The sequence below is a fragment of the Sipha flava genome, unplaced genomic scaffold, assembly GCF_003268045.1.
Source record: "Sipha flava isolate LNK unplaced genomic scaffold, YSA_version1 1_pilon_pilon, whole genome shotgun sequence".
Lineage (NCBI taxonomy): Eukaryota > Metazoa > Arthropoda > Insecta > Hemiptera > Aphididae > Sipha > Sipha flava.
The window spans coordinates 1-7,236 of record NW_020272783.1 but is presented as its reverse complement, the minus strand read 5'-3'; the positions used below and the strand labels follow the sequence as shown (position 1 = coordinate 7,236).

The 7,236-nt window shown below is 32.3% G+C and overlaps 1 pseudogene; it reads left to right on the top strand.

The window, feature by feature from the left end:
* Positions 1 to 3,016: 3,016 nt before the first annotated feature.
* Positions 3,017 to 7,127, top strand: LOC112682057 (annotated as a pseudogene).
* Positions 7,128 to 7,236: the final 109 nt, after the last annotated feature.

Here is a 7,236-nt window from a genome sequence, read left to right as displayed (position 1 = left end):
GTATAGAAATTGGCATAAGTCACAGTATATGCGTACGGAGTGTCGTCGTCCCTAAAGTAACGAGTAGGAAATTAATCGACGACCGCCGCCGCACTCGATTATGATTGATTCTCGAATTTCGGTCGCGTTGACATTTCTCGTCCAAGGCAAAACCTTCAGAACACTAATGATATTAGAATAACATTTATGGTGAAATGTTTTTTTTTTTAAATATCGTCGTATCTTGTCGTGTCGGTAACTGTAAAAAAAAAATTGATTTTTCAGTATCGCAATGTTTGTAAAAATGTATCATGGAACTGATTGTTATATATTTTTACACAAATTATACCCTGTTACGTGACGCTTTATGTACCGATTAAATATTTTTCAAAAAAATTTAAATTCAAAATGTAAATAATTTATGTTTGAGTATTGGAAATATTTAAATCGAAATTATGCCATCAAAATTTTACTTTAGAAGGGTTTATAACGCATGTTTACTTATTTTTGGTGTACTTTACGAACATTTTCATACGAGAGCCGCTCGACTAAGAAATAACTACTAGATGCTTAATTGAAAAGTTTTTTTTTCTGAATACGTTTATGATAAGAAAAAAAAGTAAGGGTAAAACTTTTATCCATTTCGTTGAGTTTAAGGTACCGACTTAAGATTTTAAAATGGTCCACTTGTAAGTTTAATGAAGCACAAAATACTCCATCCCCGTTATGCGAACAAACTCCCATAACCCAATGCCCTGATCCGAACAACGATTACCTTTTACGACGAACAATTTTCACAACAGCTAGCACAATTTATTTTTTATATTTTTCCATTTGCAAAATGAACTTAAATCTAAAGAACTTAAATCCTATAGTCATGATTTCTCGGGCACGAAAAAAGCATTTTGGTATAAGAAACTTCATTCACTTAATTAACGTTTTTTTTAAAAAAAAGACAATCATAAAATAATATCTATTGGATTATATAATACATATTAAAATTTAATAGAATTGATGGCTCGTGTTTATTATAGATGCATTTGAACATCATAATAAAATATTTATTCTGAGAAAAAATAAATCACTGGACGCGTACGCGTGTATAACTGTGTACGCGAATGATTATATTTCCTACGTGAAATCGGTTGGATTAGTAATGGTATAAATATCAGTATCGAGTTACCTTGACGATATGTAAGAACGAAATCATAATTTTTGTTCATTGTTCAATACTGCATGAAGTCCATTATACGGAGACTTTAAAGTCAATAGAACATCACGAAACAACGAATACGCTTTATTACAAATTATATTATAAATAATTGTTTACTCTTAATTTTTTTCAGTATTAACACTCTAGTTTGTATAATGTCACTGTGTCGCCATCATGAAATAAATAAATATGATGAATTCAACACATAAGTTGAATTTTTTTCAATTTTTTTTTATAAACCGGTGAATTGTTGTTGATTACCTCATCGTCGCCATTTGGCTGTAGGACAATATTATACGTGTACCACTGTAGGTTTACTGGAGCTATCGTTCTTATTTTTTTTTTATTGTCAACCCATGAATAAAAGCAGAGCAGAATGTGTAAACGAAACCCAAGAGACACGGATATTAACATACAATACGTAAGATGCGGGGAAAAGCAAAGACGGTTTGTGTGAGTCCGAGAAAAGAGGAAAGGGAGAAGTAAAAAGAAAAAATATTAACAATAATAAAAATAAATATAAAAATGACTCTCGTTTCCAAGGCTGCTCTTTCATCTTGTTTCAGATGACTGGGTACCAAAACGAACAGTTCGGCAGTGGTTCTCATGGTTAGTCACAAAAGTAATTGATGATTGTTACAAAAATATGGAATTTAATTCTGATTGTATGATGCAAGAACAGTACATTAGTTTTAAAAATAAATTGAATAAAAATCGTACACGCACTATGTTCCTTTATAGAGTGAATATATCTATTAATTATTAATAAAATAATAAAATAAAACAACATTCTTGTAAATGGTTAATACTCGTAAATAATTGTATAAATAAAATGCGTAGCTTGGTGTATTAAGATATGTATATTTTATTATATCTTACATTAGACAAACCTTTGCACTCCAGGTTACGCATTTTATTTATTTATTCGTATTCCTACGTATTAACTAATTATATTTTTATTGATTATTATAATTATTGTTATCATTATGATTATAAGTATATAGGTACTAGGTTTTTAATCAAAACGCCTTCGTAAAGTAATAATTTATATTTTTAAAATGAAAATTAATTAATTTTTAATTTTGCAGTAATCACAGAAAAGTAATCACAGTGAATTAAGCTCAGAAAATGAATGCAGAATAAATGTCTAAATATTAGTATTGACCTTGTAGCCGTTTAAAAATAAAATATTTTCTGTTTTTTTTTTTTTTTATTATAAATGTATGAAAACATTTTTAACACTAACAGTATTAAATTAATATCAACTTAAAGTATATTATTACTCAAATTAGTAAAGTTTTTTTGATATTGGAATAAATATGGTGTTTTATTAATTTCAATGTAAAATTATAAATTAATTTACCAAAGCCAGAGAAATTGTTATGGTAGGTAATTAATATACTAAAATGTTTCATATGACGCATTTATCGATGAACACAGATGATTTTATTGAATACTATACGGAAATTTTATCAAAACAATAAGGTTCTTAAAACACTACACGATAAAACTGCAAAAATTTTCCAAATAACTATGGAACTTCATATTAATATTTATGACAATATATTACATTTTTCAAACGAACCGATTGTACTTTTTTATTTATTTAAAGATAAAGATTAACATTATTTTATGAAAAACAATGAGCATCTAGCAATTTTCGTTCGATATAAGCAGAACAACAATAATAACCACAGAAACGGCAAAAATTACTTTCGAGAAAGATCTTGCCTTTTTTTTAATCCTTTTTTTTGTAACATCGAAAAAAATTAAATCACATTAAGTTATTTCTTCGAAACAAAATCTTTTCTTAAAAAATTCGACATGAAGGTAACAACCCAGGTAATTAAGGTTATATTCATAACCACCTCCGTTAATATTGTAAAAGTATTAGGTATACAATGGACACGTAATGCCGGCTACACACGATCAGTTTTAACTGTCACTTTTCACTGAACAGTTTTAACTGTCAGTTAAAACTGACTGTGTGTTGGTTGAAAACTGTCAGTTCTCTCGTTATCAGTTAAAACTGATTGAAATATGATTTCACATATTTTTAAACTGAAATGACGGAACTATTCAGTTAAAAATGTGTGCAAGCTGAATGTGTGTAGGTGATTATCGTCAATTGTGTCGCAGTTATCTACGCATTTGTACTCGTATATCCGTACTTTGTACTTTTATATATCTCCGTGAAACTGTAAAACATCAAAAATGTCCCAAAAACCACTCTTTGCGTTTACATGAATTTTTTTAATTCTTTTTAAACACTAGTGATAGACCAAGTTTGGCTAAAGCATCATCCGATGACATTTTGTGTGTACACTTTACACTACACTACACTAGGTGTACTGACAGAGAACACAAATGATATCTGTATTCAGTTAAAAATGAACATGTGTGGACTCAAGGAGCGTCAGTTATAACTGACAGTTTGAACTGATAGTGTGAACTGACAGTTAAAACTGATCGTGTGTAGCCGGCATAACAAAATCATGTTTTGATGAAACTTTTTTTGGAATACTTGCAATCAAAATCACTGGTTTTGATTGATATCAGAATACTAGTTCAATTAAAGAACGCAGTGCGGATAGAAAAATATTCCGTATTTTCTATTTCTATACATCAGAAGAGAAATGATTTATAAACATAACTACTTGCGAGTCGTACAACGTGAATATACATATACAGTGGAATCTCGATAATTTGAACGTCTACAAATTGAATTTTCTCGAATGGACCTCATGAAAACTTCACCGACAAGTCTTCATCTAAAAATAAAAAAAACATACAAAAACAGCCGATTCGTAAGAAGAATAAAAAGCAGTCTTAAACATGATTCGATGATAACCGTGTACACACTTTTTTCTGCATTTTAACGTATTTATGTACTTACACAATGTACATATAGTGATGTTTCTAAGAATATGAGTGTTGTGTATCATGTAAATAAATAAACGAAATCAAAAATAATGTCTAGGCGTGTTATAAAATGAAACACAATTCATTCCGCAACCGGAACGTTTTCTTTTTTTTTTTTTTTTGCATCCGACCGACGAGGTCCCGCTGCAGATTTCGTATTGCCTACGGCGCGGAAAGGTGTGCAAAAAGGCGACTGGTGGCCGTCGAAAAGTCGTATAGGATTTCGCGGGAACACGACGTAGAACACAGACGTTTGCACTGCCGTACGATCTTACGATGTGCGAGGACACCACAAAACTTCCGGTGACGTTTTATTTCTAGCACGGAACGTTTGAATTCGTACGCGTTTTCGCTACAAAATGCGTGCGCACGTGTACAAGACAAGCGCTGATGAAAATAATGAGGGACGAACTGGACACGTGAAAGAGTTAATACTTCAAACACGCCTCCGGAGTTCGATTCGAAAACGTTTTGAATAATGCACGCACGTGTATGTGTGTGTGTGTGTGTGTACATATCTACTTGCTATGCCCAACGAACGATCTCGGCACGGATCGTGCGCGCACGTCGGACTACACGGGTGGAGGACGAGCGACGGGCGTACGACGAAACGCGAATCGTCGCCACGTGTACGGCAGTTCTCCGCGAAAAAATGTACGTTCGAACGGACCAACCGCGTACGGGCAAAGCTTAGGCCACACAGAACGCTGCGCATGCTATGTTCGCGATGTTCGCTATGCGAATAAAAAATAGTTTTCTATCTTGAAGACGTAAATTCGTTGCTCGTATCGACATCGGAAGTTGAATACAGCGTGTCCTTGTGATATACGAGCGACGAGCAGTCGATCATAATCATTAATCATGTAAGTAAAAACAGCTTAAGGTTTTTTGAAAAACATAAAATAAAAATAAATTATATTTTATTAATTTTCGTGAGTGCTACGTAATATTTTCAAAGAGATGTTACTAATAGAAGTTACTAGAGCAGCTAGTAGAAGAAGTACGCAGGTATCCTTGTCTCTGGAAAAAAAAATCTGGATGAATATCGAAACCAGAACATACGTGAATTTTCACGTAACTAGCGTCTGTCAACATTTCAAAAGAATTGAAAAAAACCAGGTAGATAATGTATATTTTATAATGTATTTATAATAATTTATGATTAAGTATTTAAATGTAAAATATTTATATTTATTTTATTAATATATTATAGTAGAATATAATTAATATAATATAGTTATTTAATTATAATTATAGTAATTAATGTATGATAAATAGTTTATAAGTATTCTAAGCTGTACGATTCACAATTCCTTGCTGCCATTCAACGCGACCTTCATTGGAAATAAAATATTCTTTGAATGAATTTCGGCCATTTCAAGCTTCTCTACTTGAATTCGATGAGATACCAATTCGTATTGGTATAAACACGTTAGTTTCGTTGGTTTGTTCTTCAACAGTCGCTAGATTAGTTTGGGTAGTTAATTGACGTGTGTAACTGTGGAGAACAACCGTAGCTAAAATTACTTTATCTGCGAGTTCAATACGACATTCTAATGTATGTGGATATGGATATGGATATACTATCCAAGTGTTTGCAAGGATACCAAAAGTATTTTCCACAGTATTTCTGCTTCTTGAGAGCCTGTAGTTGAAAATACATTCATCCTCGCCAAGTCACCGGGCACTTCTGGGATAAAGTCTCATGAGATATTTTTTTAAGAGGAAATGCCTCATCACCAACTATAACATAGGATAAATTCCTTCTTGCTAAATCTTCATCTGGAGGTATACCCATATTTAATCTTGTTAAACGCTTTCCAATAGTGCTGTTACTATACACACTTGAATCACTAACTCTTCCATATTGCCCAACATCAACACAAATAATTTTTTTATTTCCATCTACTAGTGCTAGCAAAACAACTGAGTGATATTTTTTATAATTGAAAAATTCTGAACCTCTTTGAGCCGGTGCCTTAATACGAACATGCTTCCCATCGATTGCAGCAACACAATAAGGGAAGTTCCATTTTTCTTTAAACACATTTTCTGAAGCTCTCCATATTTCTTCATTAGGATCAGGCATTACGATAGGCTGAAGTTTTTTCCATAGGGTTTCGCAGACTTCTTCGACTATGCTACTTATTGTAGACCTGCCCATGCGATAATTGCAAGCTTATGACCGGAATGAATTTTCAGTGGCTAGAAACCTAAAAAAAAAATGAACAAAAAACTAAATTTTCTACTGTCTATTATATTTTTTTATTTCTAGTCATCTTTTGTTTAGTGGATGAACTGAAAGGTGAACGGAAGAAGCTACATTACGGAGAAAGGCAAAAAGTGGACAGGCTGTGAAGGAAATGAAACCTTGGAAATACAAAGAAGTTATGTCTTTTCTTTTATTCGAGTCGACTCCACGTGAGTAAGTATAACTTCTAAATTCTCCTCAGTTTTTTGACCATACACACTTACTACAGTATTATTATTTTTTTTTTTTTTTTTTTACAGAACTTACACTTACGTCAATCATTATGATGGAAATGATACTGTCGCAGACTTGAAAGATGAAGAAAATCAAATAATTGAGAAACATAGTCAAAATGATGAAAACGTAGAATTAGCATTGTCATATAATATAGAAAGTGAAACTCAAAAGAAAAAGCATAATTATGATGCAAACAAAAAGAATATAGGCAAAGAAAGTGATGTTGATAAGATAATATCATTCATTGGAAACAAAAATCAAGTGAAAAAACAGCCAAGAGAACTAGATTTTTTCTTTACAAGTGCATGTGAGAATACGAAACGACTTCCTCGACGTTTGCAACTGCAAATTAAGCAAGAAGTTATGAGGACGTTTATAAATGCAGAAATTGAATTCTTGGACCAACCATCTACTACTCCAACATCCTCCATCATCAGTACTGAAACACCTGGTTGTAGCAGGTTAGACACACCTTCAACAGGTTCTTATAAGAAGGCCTCGCAGTATATTTAACTAAGGCCCTTGAAAAAGTTAACGCCGACCTGAATGATGGGTCTAGGTGAGTGTACATAAAAGGGCTGTCCGTCGGATTAGTCACAGTGTTGCTATACAGATGAAAACTCGCATAATCACA